General features: G+C 48.1%; 1 pseudogene across 1 annotated transcript; it reads right to left on the reverse strand.

Moving 5' to 3' along the window:
* Positions 1–13532: 13532 nt before the first annotated feature.
* On the reverse strand, positions 13533–17978 carry LOC140901474 (uncharacterized; annotated as a pseudogene). The gene is made up of 3 exons (XR_013634887.1): positions 17954–17978; positions 14936–15049; positions 13533–14575 (listed from the first exon to the last, which is right to left on the reverse strand). The product of XR_013634887.1 is annotated as an uncharacterized LOC140901474 (transcript).
* Between the last annotated feature and the right edge of the window lie 4440 nt (positions 17979–22418).

Here is a 22418-nt window from a genome sequence, read left to right on the forward strand (position 1 = left end):
CAGTCTGAGGTGCGTCAGGAACTACATCTCCCAGCCTGCTCTGGGGCGCTGCTGAACTCTCAGGCCCAGCTCGTACAGACCGCCCCCTTCATACAGACCCCTCCGCACCTGGCCTATCAGACGCCGTGACAAGGGTCAGACCCGGGAGGCGGGTTTGCCGGCGATGGGCCCCCGCGCGTGCTGGCTTGGACTGAACATGCACATTGAGCACGGAGGGCGCATGCTCAGTACTATCTGCTGAAGCCGCTGCGCCCTCACTCTGCCCTGACTTGGCCCGAAACTCCCCTGCGGGGCGGGGGGCGGAATCTGGGCAGGGGGCAGACACTGACTGTGCGGAGCGTGGGGGGTCAAACAGCTGGAAGCGGGGACAGGGGAGCGGGGGCTAAGCGGGGGGGCAGAAACCCGGCACAGGGAGTGACTGCGGGGGTCATTTTTTAATCCCCCCCACCGACAGTCCAGCCCCCGTGTTATGTGTGTGTGTGACGGGTTGTGTGGCTGTAGTGTGTGCGTCGTCCAGCGTGTGTGTATGACGTGTTGTGTGTCGTTGTGCGTGTGTCTGTGTGTTGTGTGTGTGACGTGTTGTGTGTGTGTGATTGTGTGAGGCGGGTTGTGTGATGTGTTCTGTGTGTGTCGTGTTGTGTGTGTCTGTGTGTCGTGTGTCTGTGCCAGTGTCGTGTTCTCTGTGTGTGTGACGTGTTGTGGGTCGTGTTCTCTGTGTGTGTGTGTGTTGGTGTTGTGGGTGTGATGTTTTGTCTGTCCTGTTGTGTGTGTCTGACGTGTTGTGTCCCCTGTTGTGTGTGTGTCGTTGTGTGCCTTTGTCTGTCCTGTTGTGCCTGACATGTGTGACGTGTTGTCTGTTGTGTGTGTGTCGTTGTGTGCCTTTGTCTGTCCTGTTGTGCCTGACATGTGTGACGTGTTGTCTGTTGTGTGTGTGTCGTTGTGTGCCTTTGTCTGTCCTGTTGTGCCTGACATGTGTGACGTGTTGTCTGTTGTGTGTGTGTCGTGTGACGTGTTGTCTGTTGTGTGTGTGTCGTGTGACGTGTTGTCTGTTGTGTATCTCGAGTGTTGTGTCGTGTCATGTGTGTGGGGGTCGTCTTGTCCATGTGTTGTGTGTCGTCTAGTGTCTGTGTGTGAAGTTTTGTGTGTCGTGTGACATGTTGTGTGCCATTGTGTGTCGTGTGACGTGTTGTGTGTGTGTGTGTTGTTTTGTGTGTCCCGTCTTATGTGATGTGTTGTGTGTCCCATTTTGTGTGTCGTGTGACGTGTTGTGTGTGCTGTTTTGTGTGTCCCCTTTTATGTGACGTGTTGTGTGTCCAGTTTTGTGTGACGTCTTGTGTGTAAGACGGGTTGTGTGTGGGGTTTGTGTGTGTGACGTGCTGCGTGTGCGTGCGAAGTGCAATGTGCTGTATCTGCGCATGACATACGACATGTGACGTGCTGTGGACAACGTGCGGCGCACAGTGTGCTGTGTGTGCGATGTGCCACGTGTTGGGTCCGGGTTGCAATGTGCCACGTGTTGTGTGTGCGACGTGCGACATGTCACATTTTGTGGGTGACGTGCGACATGTGTGCGACATGCCACGTGTTGTACGCAACATGTTTTGTGTGTGTGACATACAACATGCGACGTGCTGTGTGTGCCACATGCAATGTGCGACTCGTGAGGTGTCGTGTGTGTGTTGTGTTCTGCCATCTTGTGTGTGTTTGTGTGTGTGTGATGTGTTTGTGTCATGTTGCATGTGTGTGTGTCGGTGTTGTGTCTTGTGTATGTTTTGTGTGTCTGTGTGCCATTTTGAGTCGTGTGAGGCGTGTCGTGGTGTGTATGATTTGTGTCATGTGTGCCACTGTGTGTCTGTGACATGTTGTGTGACGTGTTGTGAAAAGGGTGGCATGTGTGACGTGTTGTGAAAAGTGTGGCGTGTTGTGTGTCCTGTTGTGTGTGTGAGTATGATGTGTTTGTGTGACGTGTTGTGAAAAGTGTGGCGTGTTGTGTGTCCTGTTGTGTGTGTGAGTATGATGTGTTTGTGTGACGTGTTGTGAAAAAAGTGTGGCGTGTTGTTTGTGACGTGTTGTGTGACGTGTTGTGAAAAAAGTGTGGCGTGTTGTTTGTGACGTGTTGTGTGTCGTGTTGTGAAAAAAGTGTGGCGTGTTGTTTGTGACGTGTTGTGTGTCGTGTTGTGAAAAAAGTGTGGCGTGTTGTTTGTGACGTGTTGTGTGTCGTGTTGTGAAAAAAGTGTGGCGTGTTGTTTGTGACGTGTTGTGTGTCGTGTTGTGAAAAAAGTGTGGCGTGTTGTTTGTGACGTGTTGTGTGTCGTGTTGTGAAAAAAGTGTGGCGTGTTGTTTGTGACGTGTTGTGTGTCGTGTTGTGAAAAGTGTGGCGTGTTGTTTGTGACGTGTTGTGTGTCGTGTTGTGAAAAGTGTGGCGTGTTGTTTGTGACGTGTTGTGTGTCGTGTTGTGAAAAGTGTGGCGTGTTGTTTGTGACGTGTTGTGTGTCGTGTTGTGTGTGATGTCTTGTGAAAAGTGTGACGTGTTGTGTGTCATGTTCAGGTGTTGGTATGTGGGTGACGTGTTGTGTGTCAGGTTGTGTGTGTGTGTCATGTTGTGTGTGTGTGTCATGTTGTGTGTCATGTTTGTGTGAGATGGGTTGTGTGTCGTGTTTGGTGTGTCAGACGGGTTGTGTGTGTTGTGTGTGCGACGTGCTGTGTGCGTGTACGATGTTATGTGCGTGTGCGATGTGCGATATGCTCTGTACAATGTGCGATGCGATGTGTGTGCGACGTCCTGTGTGTACCACGTGCGAAGTCTTGGGTCTGCGTTTGCAACGTGCCACGTGACATGCTGTGTACGTGCGACGTGCCAAATGTTGTCTGTGTGACATGCTGTGTGTGCGACGTGTTGTGTGTGCAACGTGTGATGTGTTGTGCGTGACGTACGACATACTCTGTGTGCGACGCGTGAGGTGTCGTTGCGTGTGTGTGTCGGTGTCATGTCGTTGCGTGTGTGTCGATGTCGTGTGTCATCTATGATGTTTTGTGTGTCTTTTATGTACCATTTTGTGTGTGTGTGTCAGTGTCCTGTCTTGTGTGTGATTTTTGTGTGTCGTGTTGTGTGCCGTTTTGTCTCGTGTTGTGTGTGATTTTTGTCTGTTGTGTTGTGTGCCATTTTGTGTGTCATGTGACGTGTTCTGTGTCGGTCTTGTGTCTTCTGTGCCCTTTTGTCGTGAAACGTGTGTGTGACAGATATTCTGTGTGTCGTGTTGTGTGTGTGAGGGGTGTTTGTGTATGTGTGATGTGTTGTTTGTGTCAATGTGTGTTGTGTGTCATTTTTGTGTCGTGTTCTGTGCTGTTTTGTGTGTTGTTCGATGTGTTCTGTGTGTGACATGGTGTGCGTCATGTGCAATGCACAACGTACGTGCAACGTGCTGTGTGTGTGACGTGCGGCATGTGCCATGCAATGTGTGACGTGCTGCGTGTGCAACATGTGTGTGTGACATGCAACGTGTGACATGTTGGGCATTACATGTGACGTGCTATGTGTGCGACATGTTCTGTGTGCCATGCGACGTGCTGCGTGTGCGATGTGTTGTGTGCCATGCGATGTGCTGCGTGTGACATGCAATGTTCGACATGTTGGGCTTTACGTGCGACGTGCAATGTGCTGTCTGCGCTGTCTGTCATGTTGTGTGTCATGTGTGACGTGTGTCATGTCGTGTGTGTTTGTGTGTGATGTGTGTCATTTCGTGTGTGTGTACATGTCGTGTATTGTGTGTGATTTGTATGTCATGTGTGCCGTTCTGTGTGTCATGTGATGTGCTGTCATGTGTCTGTGTGACGTGTTGTGTGTGCATGTGCACGTGTGATGAGTTGTGCGGGTGAAGGTGCAAAATGTGACTTGTGCGTGATGTGCAACTGCTGTGTGTTTGACATGCAACATGCGATGTTTTGTGCGTGACGCGCGGGGTGCAACGTGTGGCATGCTGTGTGTGAGACGCGTTGTATGTGTGACATGCAACGTGCGACGTCTTCTGCATGACGAGCGACGTACAACGTGCGCGTGACGTGTTGTGTTTGTGACATGCAACATGCGACCTGTTGTGTGTGACGTACGACATGCGGTGTGTGACGTGCGAGTGATCTGCGAGAGCGACGTGTGACGTGTTGTGTGCATGACGCATTCTGTGTGTGACACCGGGTGGCCAGTCAGTGTAATGCATAAACACTTTACCTCATGGAGAAATAGTGACACTAGGTGGCCACGCAGGGTAATGCACAAAGCATTTCCCTCATGGAGCAACAGTGACACTACGTGGCCACTCAGGGTAATGCATGAACAATTTCCCTCATGGAGCAACAGTGACACTATGTGGCCACCCAGGGTAATGCACAAAGCATTCGCCTCACGGAGCAACAGTGGCACTGGGTGGCCACTCAGAGTAATACACTGCTACGAATTATACCCGACAGGTCACGCACAAGAACTGCTACGAATTATACCCGACAAGTCACGCACAGGAACTACTGCAAATTATACAGGACAGATCACGCACAGGAACTGCTACGAATTATACCCGAAAGGTCACGCACAGTTCGAGTCTCGGCTAAGGCACACTAACAAAGTCCACAACTGCAGAGTTCCCAAAGATACTAACTTTATTACACTCAAGGGTGGTGCCCCCCTGCTAGTCAGGAGGGGACCCCAAATGCAGGTTATACAGAGATTATATACCTTTTAGCAAAGCATGTTGCCCTCATGCATCGGAAACCTTAGCCAATAGACAAACCCTTCCCTTATCTACCACCTATCCCTGCTAGGTACATTCCCCGTGCTAGACCATTACTTCAGCTACACAACATGGTCCTAAAGCAATGCACCAGTAGCCTTTCTTCTCAGGATGGGAGGCTCACCTCAAGGCCAGGAGGCAGGGAGTTAGGAACAGACAAAGAACAGAAACCGGGAGTCGAGACAGGCTGGAAACAAGGGGGAGGGTTTTCACAGGAATGCAGTATCAAAGGAACACTCCTCCTGGTGCATGATGTGCTTGTTTTTAGACAATGGTGGGCCCCAAACGAAAATGGAGTCACATATGCTAACTTTTCCTTAACAACACAAATAATTTCCCTCATGGAGCAAATGTGACGCCACGTGGGCACTTGCACTAATGCACAAAGCACTTCCCTCACAGAGCAACAGTGACACTGGGTGGCCACTCAGGGTAATGCACAAAATGTTTTGCCTCATGGAACAACACTGACACCGTGTGGCCAATCCAGGTATTGCACAAAGCACTTCCGTCAAGGAACAGTGACACCGGGTAGCCAATCCACTAATGCACAAACCATTTCCTTTATGAAGGGACAGTGAGGATGGGTGCTGAATCCCAGTTATGCACAAAGCATTTCCCTCAGAGCAATGGTAACACACGGTGACCTGTCAAAGTAATGCACAAAACCTCTCTCTCACAGCACTGCTGTGACATTCGGTGGCCATCTGGAGCAATGCAGGGGGTGTCTGCCTTGGAGCAGGAGTGACACCCAGTGGCCAGTGGGGGGTAACGTACAGAGAGAGCCCTCTGGGGGCAGTGAGCGCAGAGGTTAGGACCCAGGAGCCTGAGCTGTAGCAGGTCAGTCTGGAGTGCTGTGCAGAGTCCTGGACCCTCCACATGCCCTGGGTGGTGCTACCTGGTGAGAGCAGACAAAGGCTGAGGGCTACTCTCAGACCCCTGCTCACGTCCTCTGCTGAATGTGGCCTGCTTTAGAGAGGACGACGAGACTGGCATGACCAAGGAAGCTCACCCAGTGATACAGCCAAATCTACAGATGCAGAGAGACAAAAGATTTTTGGATGCAGAGAGACAAAAGATTCCTGCCTTGTGCCAAAGCTATAAAAGGGGGTGGAGCAGGACAAAGGGGGCCAGTCATGAGAAATCCCCTGCTTACCACCTGAGATGTCTGCTGGAACTAACACTACCTGGTGAAAGGATCGGGCCTGGACTAGAAAGGAGTCTAATCTGTGAAAGAAGTTTATTGGAACATCTCTGAGGGTGAGATATTACCTGTAATCAGTTTCTTAATGTATCAGGCTTAGACTTGCGTGTTTTTGCTTTATTTTGCTTTGTGACTTACTTTGTTCTGTCTGTTATTACTTGAAACCACTTAAATCCTGATTTTTATACTTAACATCATTTTTGTTTACTAATAAACCTAGAGTAAGTGATGAATACCTGGTGGAGCAAACAGCTGTGCATATCTGGGGGAGGGATAGCTCAGTGGTTTGAGCATTGGCCTGCCAAACCCAGGGTTGTGAGTTCAGTCCTTAAGGAGGCCATTTAGGGATCTGGAGCAAAAAAAAATTGGGGATTGGTCCTGCTTTGAGCAGTGGGTTGGATTATATGATCTCCTGAGGTCCCTTCCATCTCTGATATTCTATGATCTCTCTATTAGTGTTATAGAGGGTGGACAATTTATGAATTTACTCTGTATAAGCTTTATACAGAGTAAAATGGATTTATTTGGGGGTTGGATCCCATTGGGAACTTGTTGTCTGGGTGCTGGAGACAAGTAAGCTGCTGAGCTGTTTTCACTTAAAGCCTGCAGCTTTGGGGGCATGCTTCAGACCCTGGGGCTGTGTTGCAGCAGGCTAGCATGTCTGGCTCAACAAGACAGGGTTTTGGAAGTCCCAAGCTGGTAGGTAAAATGGGCTCAGAGGTCATTTCAGCACATCACGTAACAGTCCCAAGGGGGTCTCTGTGACTGAACCTGTCACACGGTGCCCTTCGTAACCTGAGACCCAGGAATGGGGTGTGACCAGGTGACTCTTTGCCCAGAAAGCGAGACAAAGACAAGGAGGAGGAGCAATGGGGGTGTCTGAATTTGGGTTGCTGGAAGCTGGCAGTGTGCTTGGGGGAACTGGAAGAGAGGGAGTCCAGGGCATCTGGCCCACGACTCCCCAAGATGGACTTGATCGAAAGTCACTGATTTATGTGCTAACAAGTTCTGTTGTACGCCATGCTCCTGTTGAATAATAAACCTTCTTTTTACCGGCTGGTTGAGAGTCACTGGGGGGCAGGGCCCTCTGGCTTCCCCAGGAGTCCCATCCGGGCGGACTCGCTGCGGGAAGCACACGGTGTGGAAGGGGATGCTGAATACTTCGAGGTCAGACCCAGGAAGGTCGAAGTTGTGTAAGCTTCTTGCCCTAGTGACAGTGTGCTGAGAGAGAGGAGACATGCTCCCCCAGAGTCCTGACTGGCTTCATATGGAGTAGTTCCAGAGCATCGCCTGGTGACTCTGTGACTTGGGGGGTGGGGGGAAGAGTGTGTGTTTTCAACCTCTGTGACAAGTGAAGTGATGAGTCGGAGGGATTCCCACCTGCCGAATTACCCCAGCAGCGTTTCCTCTTTTTAAGCCATGTAGAATTGATCTTCTCCACTTTCTACAGTTCCAGCGCTCAATGTGTCCTATGATTCAGGGTTCTCAGCCCTTTGTTTGTGGATCACAGTTTGTTTTCTTTGCTCCTAAAACAGTAATTTAGGGTCTGAGATGAAAGTATCACAGACCTGGATGGGGAATTTGAATGGTTCTGAAATACAGTGAGATCATTTGGAGTTTAAATCCCAGTTTCCAACTGTTGGCAAAGCCTGTTGTAGGACTTTTCCTACTGAGATGGGATTGTTTGCAGATGGGGAGGCTGGCTGGTTTGTTTGTTTTTTGGTTTTTTCCGTTACGACAATACTAGAACTTTTGTAAATAATATGACTCAAAACTAATGAGTGAAGGAGGTTTGAATGGCTCAGAAGAGAATGCAATGGGAGAATCTCTTGTCCTGATTCTGAGTCGTGTAGCCAATAGGACTAACCTGCTTGCTTGCATAGATATATTTTTTTTCGTATATGTCTAAGTATTTGGTTTATTGTAATAGGTTTAGAGATTTATATTAAAGTAAGCTTGGCTGTAACGCAAGAGACCTAAAGGCCATATGCTGTATGTTAAGCTAAGGACAGTTAACATATCTATATTAAGACCATTTACCCAGAAAAATAAAGTTAACCTATATCTTGTTACCTAAATAAATAAGTATTCACACATAAGTCTATAACCTTTTGTCTAGACCAACAGATAATGAAGAATGGCATAGGGTTTTTTTTTAAGGTGGTACCCACAGGCTTAACAGGAACATCACAAGGAAACTTAACGTGCGTATATACGTGTCATCAGTATGCACAATTGTGGGTGAGGAATAAAATATAGGCATAGGAGGAAGGATTTCCGGCACTTGTGCCCTATAAAAAAGGTGACCCACCTCGCTAGAGCACTTCACTCCCCCTCCCCCACTCAACATGCTACAAAAACTCCAGGACCCAGCTGTGGTAGGGGGGCAGCTCTGGGGTTCTGCCCTGAGGAGTGGGGAGCATTGGGGCTCCGGGCTGTTGCCCTGAGGGAGGTGTGGGGGCTCTGTGCTTCAGCTGTGGGGTCCTGCAGACCCCCTGAAACCAGCTCACAGGCCCCCGAGGTCACGCTGCCCTACACACTATTGCAGTAATGTTTGTACAAGGTGTGATGCTGGCAGAGCAGCTTATGTCAGAGTGTATTCAGGCCAATTGATGTGTGTATTAGTATAGAGCAAAATAATTGTTAAATGTACAAATGTATGGGGTGTTTAAACCTCCTGAAAACTAGTGGAATGTTATTTGCACTGTTTTCACTTATCTGTGTCCTGTTACAATGTTATAGCAAAGAGTTGCATTGTGTATACCCCTGTAACTAAATAACCCATCAAATGGTACATAACACGACACACGACACCTCACATGACACACAAAATGGCACACAACACGACACACGACACCTCACATGACACACACAAAACGGCACACAACACAACACAAAAATCACACACAACACACGATACCGACACAGAAAACATCACACAACACGACACACGACACCTCACATGGCACACAAAACGGCACCCGACACCTCACACGGCACACAAAACGGCACACGACACGACACACGACACCTCACACGGCACACAAAACGGCACACGACACCTCACATGAGACACGATACCAGCGCACACACACGACACAAAAATCGCACCCGACACCTCACATGACACACGATACCGGCACACACACACGACACGACACCTCACATGACATATCGCACATACGTGTCACATGTACGTGGCACACGCACGCAACACGACACACACAACACGTCACATGACAGAAAACAGCACATAAAACATCACACACAACACACGTCGCATGTGGCACATGTCGCATGTACGTCGCACACACACAACACGTTGCACACAGCACGTTGCAGGTGGCACACCCAGCACATAACAGGTTGTACACCGCATGTCGTATATCGCACAAGACATCGCACGTCTCACACGCGGCACGTCGCGCATCGCAGGCATGTTGCGCATCTCACGTCGCACATACACAAACACATGGGTCACACGACACAACGGCAGACAACACGTCACACACAAAATGGCACACAACAGCAGACAACACGACACACAACACCGCACATGACACCGGCACATGATACCGACACAAAACACGTCACACACACAACACGTCACATGACACACAAAACAGCACACAACACGACACAAATCACACATGACAGCGACACAACATGATGCACTGCCTCACACGACACAACACAAAAACGGCACACACGACACACAAAAACGGCACACACGACAGCGACACACAACACGACACACCGCCTCACAAGACACACAACGCGACACACTGCCTCACACGACACGACAGCGACACACACAACATGACACACCGCCTCACACAACGCGACACACAAAAATGGTGCACACATCGTGACACACAAAGGGCACACGACACACAACACATCTCACACAAACACAACACGTCACACGACCCACAAAATGGCACACAACAGGACACACAAATCACACACACACACAACTCACAAAACGGCACCACACTCTCACAGGACACGTCACACACACACTAAACAGAACACTCAAGAAAACACGACACGTCACACACCACGTCACATGACACGTCACATCACACGACCCAGACACACGACACGTCACGTAACACATGACACGACACCGACACACACAGACAAGACGTTGCACGTGGCACAGCACGTTTCACGTACGTCACACGCACGCAACAGTTGACACAGAACACATCAAATGGCACGCAAAATGACACACAGAAAGCGCGCACGGCGCACAAAAAGCATGCACGGAGTGCCCCCGGCGCGCCCACAAATCGCCCCCGGCACACCCACAAATCGCCCCCGGCACGCCCACAAATCGCCCAAGGCGCGCGCACAACAGCCAAATCGCTGCCCCACTGACAGACCTAACCAAAAAGAAACAGCCAAATGCTCTTCAGTGGACCGGAAAGTGTCAGAAGGCCTTTAACAAGCTTAAAGCGACATTCATGTCTGACCCTGTACTAAGGGCCCCAGACTTTGACAAACCGTTCCTAGTAACCACAGATGCATCCGAGCGTGGTGTGGGAGCAGTTTTAATGCAGAAAGGACCTGATCAAGAATTCCACCCTGTAGTGTTTCTCAGCAAAAAACTGTCTGAGAGGGAAAGCAACTGGTCAGTCACTGAAAAAGAATGTTATGCCATTGTCTACGCTCTGGAAAAGCTACGCCCATATGTTTGGGGACGGCGTTTCCACCTGCAAACCGACCATGCTGCACTAAAGTGGCTTCACACCGTCAAAGAAACTAACAAAAAACTTCTTCGGTGGAGTTTAGCTCTCCAAGATTTTGATTTCGACATCCAACACATCTCAGGAGCTTCTAACAAAGTGGCTGATGCACTCTCCCGTGAAAGTTTCCCAGAATCAACTGGTTAAAATCGTCCTTGAGATGTGGAAAATATTGTTAGTCTTTATGTACTTGGTAGTATATTTAGAGATGCATGTGTCTTATTAACTCTGTTTTCCTAGAGCTCCAGGAAGAAATCCCAGCCAGTGTTTCACCCTAGCTGAGATTTGGGGGGCGTGTCATAAATATAAAGGGAAGGGTAAACCCCTTTGAAATCCCTCCTGGCCAGGGGAAAGCTCCTCTCACCTGTAAAGGGTTAAGAAGCTAAAGGTAACCTCGCTGGCACCTGACCAAAATGACCAATGAGGAGACAAGATACTTTCAAAAGCTGGGAGGAGGGAGAGAAACAAAGGGTCTGTGTCTGTCTGTAGTCGTCTTGGCCAGGGACAGAACAGGAATGGAGTCTTAGAACTTTTAGTAAGTAATCTAGCTAGGTATGTGTTAGATTATGATTTCTTTAAATGGCTGAGAAAAGAATTGTGCTGAATAGAATAACTATTTCTGTCTGTGTATCTTTTTTGTAACTTAAGGTTTTGCCTAGAGGGGTTCTCTATGTTTTTGAATCTAATTACCCTGTAAGATATCTACCATCCTGATTTTACAGGGGGGATTTCTTTATTTCTATTTACTTCTATTTTTTATTAAAAGTCTTCTTGTAAAACACTGAATGCTTTTTCATTGTTTTCAGATCCAAGGGTTTGGGTCTGTGGTCACCTATGCAAATTGGTGAGGCTTTTTATCCAACATTTCCCAGGAAAGGGGGAGTGCAAGTGTTGGGAGGATTGTTCATTGTTCTTAAGATCCAAGGGTCTGGGTCTGTAGTCACGTAGGCAAATTGGTGAGGCTTTTTACCAAACCTTGTCCAGGAAGTGGGGTGCAAGGTTTTGGGAAGTATTTTGGGGGGGAAGGACGCGTCCAAACAGCTCTTCCCCAGTAACCAGTATTAGTTTGGTGGTGGTAGCGGCCAGTCCAAGGATAACGGGGGTAATATTTTGTACCTTGGGGAAGTTTTGACCTAAGCTGGTAAAGATAAGCTTAGGAGGTTTTTCATGCAGGTCCCCACATCTGTACCCTAGAGTTCAGAGTGGGGGAGGAACCTTGACAGGCCCAATCCTCCAATTTGTCTAGGTTCCTCTGTATCCTATCCCTGCCCTCCAGCATATCTACCGCTCCTCCCAGTTTAGTATCATCCGCAAATTTGCTGAGAGTGCAATCCACACCATCCTCCAGATCATTTATGAAGATATTGAACAAAACCGGCCCCAGAACTGACCCCTGGGGTACTCCACTTGACATCAGCTGCCAACTAGACATTGAGCCATTGATCACTATCCGTTGAGCCCGACAATCTAGCCAACTTTCTACCCACCTTATAGTGCATTCATCTAGTCCACATTTTTTTAACTTGCTGACAAGAATACTGTGGGAGACCGTGTCAGAAGCTTTGCTAAAGTCAAGAAACAATACATCCACTGCTTTCCCTTCATCCACAGAACCAGTAATCTCATCATAGAAGGCGATTAGATTAGTCAGGCATGACCTTCCCTTGGTGAATCCATGCTGACTGTTCCTGATCAGTTTCCTCTCATGTAAGTGCTTCAAGATTGATTCTTTGAGGACCTGCTCCATGATTTTTCCGGGGACTGAAGTGAGGCTGACTGGCCTGTAGTTCCCAGGATCCTCCTTTTTTAAAGATTGGCACTACATTAGCCTTTTTCCAGTCATCAGGGACTTCCCCCATTCGCCACGAGTTTTCAAAGATAATGGCCAATGGCTCTGCAATCACAGCCGCCAGTTCCTTTAGCACTCTCGGATGCAACTCGTCCAGCCCCATGGACTTGTGTACGTCCAACTTTTCTAAATAGTCCCTAACCACCTCTTTCTCCACAGAGGGCTGGCCATCTATTCCCTATGTTGTGATGCCCAGCGCAGCAGTCTGGGAGCTGACCTTGTTCCTGAAGACAGAGGCAAAAAAAGCATTGAGTACATTAGCTTTTTCCACATCCTCTGTCACTAGGTTGCCTCCCTCATTCATTAAGGGGCCCACACTTTCCTTGGCTTTCTTCTTGTTGCCAACATACCTGAAGAAACCCTTCTTGTTACTCTTAACATCTCTCGCTAGCTGCAGCTCCAGGTGCGATTTGGCCCTCCTGATTTCATTCCTACATGCCCGAGCAATATTTTTATACTCTTCCCTGGTCATATGTCCAACCTTCCACTTCTTGTAAGCTTCTTTTTTATGTTTAAGATCCGCTAGGATTTCACCTTTAAGCCAAGCTGGTCGCCTGCCATATTTACTATTCTTTCGACACATCGGTATGGTTTGTCCCTGTAACCTCAACAGGGATTCCTTGAAATACAGCCAGCTCTCCTGGACTCCTTTCCCCTTCATGTTAGTCCCCCAGGGGATCCTACCTATACGTTCCCTGAGGGAGTCGAAGTCTGCTTTCCTGAAGTCCAGGGTCTGTATCCTGCTGCTTACCTTTCTTTCCTGTGTCAGGATCCTGAACTCAACCAACTCATGGTCACTGCCTCCCAGATTCCCATCCACTTTTGCTTCCCCTACTAATTCTTCCTGGTTTGTGAGCAGCAGGTCAAGAAAAGCTCCCCCCTTAGAAATTTGCTGCGTTACCCTGGCCACTACATGGGCTATTTTCTTTATTGAAAACATAGTTGCGTTTTTACATCAGGATTGGTAATTCAATCTAGCTAACTCCATGGAAAAGCCTAGCGGAGTCAAGGCCCAGGTAGATTTAACCTCCATGTACCTAGTAAAGGTCACTCCTGGCTTCCCCACCTGGGACTGATGGGCATTCTTGTTGGAGGGATGCACACTTCCATGACACAGAACAAAGGAGCTGATAAAAAACATTGTGGGCTTCACTCCAAGGAAGGGTGAGCTGCAAAAGGGAAAAGCAGAGAACTCACCTGAAGGAGCTGAGACGCCACAAGTGCTGCCTTAAAGTTCACTACTTGGGAATTAGGAAAAGGAAAAAAAAATCTTTTCTGAGCCCTAGACAAGATTTTCATGGTGTTTATCTCCCTTGCAGCTTCTCTGGTGATAAATAAGAGAAGAGCTGCGATGGAAGAATTTCCCGCACTCACAGCATTCATTGGGTTTTCTCTCCTGTATGGCTCCTCTGATGTGTAATAAGGCCTGAGCTCTGAGCAAAGGTTTTCCCGCACTCACAGCATTCATAGGGTTTCTCTCCAGTGTGGATCCACTGACGGCGAATAAGGGTTGAGCGCTCAGTGAAGGTTTTCCCTCACTCACAGCATTCATAGGGTTTCTCTCCTGTGTGGCTCCTCTGATGTGTAATAAGGTGTGAGCGCCTCCTGAACTTTTTCCTACACTCACAGCATCCATAGGATCTTAATCCGGTGTGGATTCTCTGATGGCAAATAAGGTGTGAGTGCCTCCTGAACTTTTTCCCGCACTCAAAGCCTGTATTATCTCTCTCCCCCGTCAGGATTCTCTGCTGGGCCGTGGTTTCCTTGAGGCCTTTGTGAGTTCCCTGATAGTTAACAGATATTCCAGCTTTCTGCACTGGCTGGTTTCCCTGCTGCTTTTCTGGCCTGTGCTGCCCCTGAGAGCCTTTTCCCTGCTCACAACTCCTGGACACACTCCCTGTGCATCTTTGCAATAACGCCTCATGCAGTTCCGCTTGCTCATCTTCCTGCTGAGGATTCTGCTCCATGGTCTCTCTCACCATCCCATCACCTGCTAGGACAGAGAAAGAAAAACCTCAGAAACCAGAAGTGAAAAGGGGGGAACAAACCAAGAGAATAGCTGAAGATGGAAAAAAAACAGGGACTGAATTTCCCCAAACTCTTCCCCAAAGGGGCAAGAGGAGGGGATCAATTCTGAATCCAGTTCCCATCCAAACACGCCCCAGGGAGAAAGGAGCTTCGGGAGGGAACTACTGCCAGGAGTTAGGATGGGTAGGGAGCCAAGAACAGTATCTGCCCTGAGGATATGACACCTGCTGGGGACCACCCTGAACCCAGAGATCTCACAAGGTCTTTGTTGGGAATCCCAGCTGTTTCCTTCAAGCACTGAGTAGGTTTAATCATCCCTCACCCATGCGGCTGCCTCTCAGGATCTCTCTTTCCTCTGAGCCCCAGAGATCTGGGACCCACGGCTCTTCCCCTTGTTTCAGCTGGGAGATGACATCGGGTTTGGAAACTGGAAATCCTGCCCAGGGTAAAGACGACCAGTGAGATCAGGTAACAGCAAAAGAAGAAATTACTCAACTTGTGCATCAATGATGGTTCTTTGAGATGTGCCTCCCTATGGTGCTCCACTGTAGGTGCTAGCCCATTAAAAACAGCTGTGTAGACCGGTGTCTTTCTATACTACTGTGCCCCTTCCACAAGTCCGATTTGTCTTGCGTACCTCCAAGTTACACCTCATTTAAAAACTACTTGCTTATAAAATCAGACAGAAAAATACAAAAGTGTCACTGCACACCATGAATTACTGAGTTGCTCATTTTTACCATATAATTATAAAATAAATAATCGAAATATAAATATTGTACTTACATTTCAGTGCATATGTCAAGGTTCCTTCCCCACTCTGTACTCTAGGGTTCAGATGTGGAGACCTGCATAAAAGACCCCCTAAGCTTATTCTTACCAGCTTAGGTAAAAAACTTCCCCAAGGTATAAACTTTGCCTTGACCTTGAACCCTATGCTGCCACCACCAAGTGTGTTAAACAAAGAACAGGGAAAGAGTCCACTTAGAGACGTCTTCCCCCAAAATATCCCCCCAAGCCCTATACCCCCTTTCCTGGGGAAGGCTTGATAAAAATCCTCACCAATTTGTACAGGGGAACACAGACCCAAACCCTTGGATCTTAATAACAATGAAAAAGCAATCAGGTTCTTAAAAGAAGAATTTTTATTAAAGAAAAGGTAAAAGAATCACCACTGTAAAATCAGGATGGTAAATACCTTACAGGGTAATCAGATTCAAAACATAGAGAATCCCTGTAGGCAAAACCTTAAGTTACAAAAAGACACAAAAACAGGAATATACATCCCATTCAGCACAGCTTATTTTACCAGCCATTAAACAAAAGGAAATCTAACACATTTCTAGCTAGGTTACTTACTAACTAACAGAAGTTCTGAGACTGCATTCCTGATCCGTTCCCGGCAAAAGCATCACACAGATAGAGAAACCCTTTGTTTCCCTCCCTCCAGCTTTGAAAGTATCTTGTCTCCTCACTGGTCATTTTGGTCAGGTGCCAGTGAGGTTATTTTAGCTTAACAACCCTTTACAGGTGAAAAGGTTTTGCCTCTGGTCAGGAGGGATTTTATAGCACTGTATACAGAAAGGTGCTTACCCTTCCCTTTATTCTTATGACAGCATAGTATATAGATCAGCATAAGCAAGTCGTATGAAATTTTACTTTGTATTGACTTAGCGAGTGATTTTTCCATAGCAACTCTGGAAGACCTCTGCGTACCCCAGGGGTACACAGACCACTGGTGTAGACACTGCAGCTCAGGCTTAAGAGACTGAGCTCCAGACCAATCTGCAACCTCTCTCTCTCTCTCTGTGTTGCCTTGTTTTTTTGCCCTGAATAGCAGCAAATTTAAGCCCAGTCTGTACTTTTGTACCTGTGTCCCAAAGTGCAGTGCAGTTGTGTTCCCGTGTTCTGCTTCCCTTGGACCTAGTCATTACACATTAACCTCCAGGAAACTTCCATTGTCCAGTGTGCTTCATACATATGTGGATAGTCCTTGATAATGTTTCCATGTAAATGGAAACAGGCCTATGCTACTTCAACAGGAATCACATCCCCATCCCAGAAGGGGAATTCATTCCTTCACACTCAGTGGCTAACAAAGCAGATTGAGAGGGAAGCTGACCCATGCATATTTTTCATTAAAAAAAACCCTACTAAATAAAGCCGCCATTCTCCAGAGGGAGACAAGGTCAAAGTGAAGGGCTAGGATAATGAACCATAAAATCACAGAAACGCACGGGGTAAAAGGACCTCAAGATGTCAGCTAGTCCATCCTCCAGCCCTGAAACAGGACCAAGTATACATAGACCATTGGTCTAACCTCTTCTTAAAAACCTCCAGTGACCAAGATTCCACAACCTCTCTTGGTAACGTATTCCGGTACTTATCTATATGCACAGTTGGAAAGTTTTTCCTAATATCCAAAATAAACATCCCATGCTGCAGAACAAGCCAGTTACTACTTCTCCCTACCCTAACCCTAAGCAGAAGAGGATAAGGGAAGATCAAATTTCAAGACGAGGACCATGGTCAGTGGTATCAGACAGCTGACAGGTCAAGGAGAAGGAGGATGGAGTGCTGGTTCTGAGCTTTGCCTAGGGACTGGTCATTAAAGACTTCAGCAAAAGCAGCCTCAGTGAAGTGCTACAATCTCTGACTCCCTGAATGCTTCCCTTCCTACCCCTCACCAGCCCCCCCTGTGATGGGTTGGGTCACAGAGACCCTCTTGTCACCTGAGGTGCTGGAACTAACTCTGAGCCCATTGCTCTGTCAGTTAGCGATGTCAAAAATTGCATCCCCACCTGACATAAATTGCAGCAAAAACTGTAGTGTCAACATAGTTACAGTGGCAAAAAAGTACATGAAAAAGAAAAACAAGGAAATTAAAGGCCCATAAAGTACATTAAGCACAGTTAAGGATGCCTAGTCCTACCTCGTGCCCTTCCAGCATGTGGATAGTGGTGAAAAATAAAACCTCTGAAAACCAGGAAATGAAGAATTAAACTACACACCACCCCTGCAATGTAACCTTAACTCCACCCCTACCCCCTAGCCCTGGAGCTGGAAAATATCACTGGGAATAGGTCAGGAAGGGTGGTGCCAAGGTTACCAAACTACCCAAGGAAGGGGCAAATTTTCCATCTCTTGCAGTCTTCAAGTCAGGACAGGATGCCTTTCTGCAAGATGTTTTTGTCAAAAACAAAGAATTCTGCGTACTACAGTGGTAACTGGATGAAACTCCACAGCCTGTATAACACAGGAGGTCAAATAGTCTCCCCCAGCCTAAAAATTTATTGATTAACAGAAAGAAGGACTAAGAACATGCCATTGGGTGTTTTACGTTCCTCAGATTTGAACAGCAGCATTTCTCCCCATTCACTCCAGCAGTGTGCACTGTACCAGCTGCAGCTTTAAATGAACGGTGGAGGGACTAGTTGGAGCAGCTGGGCAGAGCTGTGCCACGAAGAGAGGAGCACGTGAAACTGTAAGGAACAGGTAGTCCTCATTTCAGTGCTGAGCGGTGTAGGTAGCATCAATAAAGGCGCACAAAGGCATGTTCTTGCCACAAGAATTGTCAGCAGGCTGGTGCTGTACATGCTAGGGGTCTCCGGGGCTCAGTAAGGGGTAAGTGAAGGCACTGACTCGGAAGGAATCCTCATTGGAAGGGTAAAGGGTTGGTGACATTATGGAAGTCTGAGATGGACTGTGCGCAGTAGGCTCAGTGTCTGAGTGCAGGCCAGGGGTAGGCAGCTTCTGTTCCCTAGATCAGACCTAATCCCAAGTTTTGCCTTAACAAAGAGACGGTGTTAGCGGTTGTGCTGTCCTGCGCCTGTGCTCTGCTCCCAAAGCGTTCTGTAGCGGGGAGGGTCGAGTGCGAAGTCTGTGTGTCATTGGCCTGTAGGGGTGTTGCTGAAACAAGGCAAAACTGAGGGTGCAATGTGAACCTTAACTCTTCATTTCCCCTTCTAAGAACCAAGGGGACAGGAATCCTTACCCAGCGAGGTGACATTCTCATAGTTCTCCTGCGTGACGTCTCTGTAGACGGCTCTCTGAGTGCGGTCCAGAGGAGCCCACTCTTCCTCAGTGAAATACACAGCCACCCCCTCGAAAGTCACCGGCTCCTGAAAGAGCAAGAGACCCCAACTCTGCACCTGCTGCCCAGTGACAACCCCACCATTCACATAACATGTTGTGTGTGTTGTCTTGAGTGTCGTCTTGTGAGTTTGTGTGTCAATGTGTCTTGTGTGCCGTTGTGTGTGTCGTGTTGTGAGTTTGTGTGTCAATGTGTCTTGTGTGCCGTTGTGTGTGTCGTGTTGTGAGTTTGTGTGTCAATGTGTCTTGTGTGCCGTTGTGTCTCGTGTGACGTGTTGTGTGCCATGTTGTGTGTTTCCTTGAGTGTGTCCGTGTCATGTGTGAGATGTGTTTCTGTATGTGTGACATATGTCACATTGTGTTTGAAACGTGTTGTGTGTGTTGGTGTCATGTGTTGTGTGTGAAGTTGTGTCTCATTGTGTGTGTCGGGTTGTGTGTTGTGTGTCTCATTGTGTGTGAGGTGTGTCGTGTTCTACGTGTTGTGTGTTGTCTTGAGTACTGTGTTGAATTTGTGCGACATGTTGTGTGTGTTGGTGTTGTGTTGTGTGATTTGTGTGTAGTGTTGTGTGCCGATGTGTGTGTTGTGTGACGTGTGTGTCGTGTTGTGTTTCCTTGAGTGTTGTGTGTCGGTGTCACCTGATGTGTGTGTGTGAGAGACGTGATGTGTGTCATATTCTTTGTGAGACGTGTTGTGTGTCATGTTGTGTGTTGCCTTAAGCGTCGTGTGAGATGTGTGCTTGTGTGCTTGTGTGTCAGTTTCGGGTGTTGTTTGTGACTTGTGTGTGTCGTGTTGTGTGCCATTTTGTGTGTCGTGTGAGATGTGTGCTTGTGTGTCAGTTTCGGGTGTTGTTTGTGACTTGTGTGTGTCGTGTTGTGTGCCATTTTGTGTGTCGTGTGAGATGTGTGCTTGTGTGTCAGTTTCGGGTGTTGTTTGTGACTTGTGTGTCGTGTGACATTTTGTGTTTCATGCGACGTGTTTTGGTTGACGTGACGCATGACGTGTGCCATTTGCGAAGTGTGACATGTCATGTGTGTTTGTTGTGTGTGTGTGTGTGTGTTGTATGTGATGCTTTCCATGTCCTGTTGTGTGTGTATTGTGTTGTGTGTGGTATGAGGTATTGTGTGTCCTGTTGTGTGTGTGTGTTGGGTCGTGTGTTGCGTGTTGTCTTGAGGGTTGAGTGTGTGTGTGTGACGTGTTGTGTGTTGGGTCGTGTGTGTCGGTGTTGTGATTTGTGCGTGTCGTGTTGTGTGCTGCTTTGTGTGTCGTGAGACATGTGTGTGTCGTGTTCTGTGTGTTGTGTGTTTCCTTGAGTGTTCTGTGTTGTGTGTGATGTTTTGTGTCATGTTGTGCCGTTGTGTGTTTGTGTGTCGGTGTCATGTATTGTGTGACCTTTGTGTGTTCTGTTGTGTGCCGTTTCGTATTTCATGCGACATGTTGTTCGTGATGTGCACCTTGCGACGTGTGATGTGCAACGTGTTGTGTGTGTGACATTCAATGTGCGACATGCTCTGTGTTGTTGCATGCAATGTGCGACGTATTGTGCGTGATGTATGACATGCAACGCGCAAAGTGAGACGCGTGACATATGTGCGACGTACGTGCTGTGTGCCATTCGCGACATGCGACGTCTCATGTGTGTTGTGTGTGCATCAGTGTCGTGTGTTGTGTGTGTGACATTTTGTGTGTGATGCTTTGTGTTGTGGGTGTGTTGTGTTGTGTACCATTTTCTGTGTCATTTGAGGTGTTGTGTGTCATGTTGTGTGTGTTGGTGCAAAGTGTGACTTGTGTATGACGTGCAACGAGCCATGTGTGTGATGTTTTGTGTGTCATTTTGTGTGTCGTGTTGTGTACATTTTGTGTCATGAGTGTTGTGTGTGATTTGTGTGTCGTGTGTGACAGGTTGTGCAACATGTTGTAGGTGTGCGAAGTGTGACTTCTGCATGACGTGCAACGTGTCGTGTGTGTTGGTCGTGTGATGTTTTCTCTGTGATGTTTTGTGTGCAATTTTGTGTGTCCTTGTGCGGTGTGTGTGTCGGTGTCGTGGGTGTGTGCATATCTCACGTGCGTAGCATGTGCGACATGTGTCATTTTGTGTTGTCTTGAGTGTTGTGTTGAATGTGTGTGTGTCTAACGTGTTGTGTGTCATGTTATGTGTGTGTCGGTGTCATGTGTGATTTTTGTGCATCTTGTGTGCCACTTTGTGTGTCGTGTCACGTGTTGTGTGTGTTGGTGCCGTGGGTTGTTTGTGTGTGTCGGTGCCATATGTTGCGCGTGTAATGTTTTGTGTGTGATACTTTGTGTCGTGTTGTGTGTGTGCCATTGTGTGTGTCGGGTGAGGTATTGTGTATTTGTGTTGGTGCCCTGTGTTGTGTGTGACTTGTGTGTGTTGTGTGCTGTTTTGTGTTTCATGCGACGTGTTCTGCGTGACGTGCGACGTGCTGGGTGTGTGACGCTTTGTGTGCGTGACATGCAACGTGTGACGTGTTGTGCGTGACGTACGAGGTGCGATTTGCAACATGCTGGGTGTGCGACGCATTGTGTGCGTGACATGCAACGTGTTGTGTGTGACGTGTGAGGTGTGATTGTGATGTGCTGGGTGTGCGATGCGTTGCGCGCGTGACATGCAACGTGTGACATCTTGTGCGTGACGTGCGAGATGTGATGTGTGATGTGCGTGCGACGAATTGTGCGCGTGACATGCAACGTGTGACATCTTGTGCGTGACGTGCAAGGTGTGATGTGTGATGTGCGTGCGACGAATTGTGCGCGTGACATGCAACGTGTGACATCTTGTGCGTGACGTGCAAGGTGTGATGTGCGACATGCTGGGTGTGCGATGCGTTGTGTGCATGACATGCAACATCTTGTGCGTGACGTGCGAGGTGCTGGGTGTGCGATGCATTGTGTGCGACATGCAACGTGTTGTGCGTGACGTGCGAGGTGTGATGTGTGACGTGCTGTGCGTGCCATTTGCGACATGCGATGTCTCATGTATGTTGTGTGTGTGTCAGTGTCGTGTGTTGTGTGTGTGACATTGTGTGTAATGTTCTGTGTTTTGTGTTGAGGGTGTGTGATATTGTGTACCATTTTCGGTGTTGTGTGTGATGTTGTGTGTGTTGGTGCAAAGTGTGACTTGTGCATGACGTGCGACGTGCCATGTGTGTGATGTTGTGTGCGTATTGTGTACCGTTGTGTCATGTGAGGTATTGTGTGTCATGTTCTGTGTGTGTTTCGGGGTCGTGTGTGATTTTTTGTGTCATCTTGTGTGGGTGTGGTGTGCCGTTTTGTGTGTGTTGGGTGAGGGGTTGTGTGTTTGTGTCAGTGTCGTGTGTTGCATGTGACTTGTGTGGTATGTCCCGTTGTGTTTCGTCCGTATTGTGCATGACGTTCAACACGCAACGTGCTGAGTGTGACATGCAACGTGTTGTGCTTGACGTGCAACGTGACACATTGTGCAACATGCTGAGAGTGCCATTTGCGACGTGCCGTGTGTGTGTTGGTGTCGTGTTTCATGTTTTATGTGTGATGTTTTGTGTGCGCGTTCTGTTGGGTGACGTTTTGCGTGTTGTGTGTCGGTGTCGTGTGTTGGGTCTTCTGTGACCTTTTGTGTCATGTTTTGTGTGTGACATCCTACACACGGTGTGCGACATGCTTGCAATGCGCGACATGTGACGTCCAGTGGGGCATGTGTGACGTCCTGTCTGCGTGACCT

Source organism: Lepidochelys kempii, chromosome 21, assembly GCF_965140285.1.
Source record: "Lepidochelys kempii isolate rLepKem1 chromosome 21, rLepKem1.hap1, whole genome shotgun sequence".
NCBI lineage: Eukaryota > Metazoa > Chordata > Testudines > Cheloniidae > Lepidochelys > Lepidochelys kempii.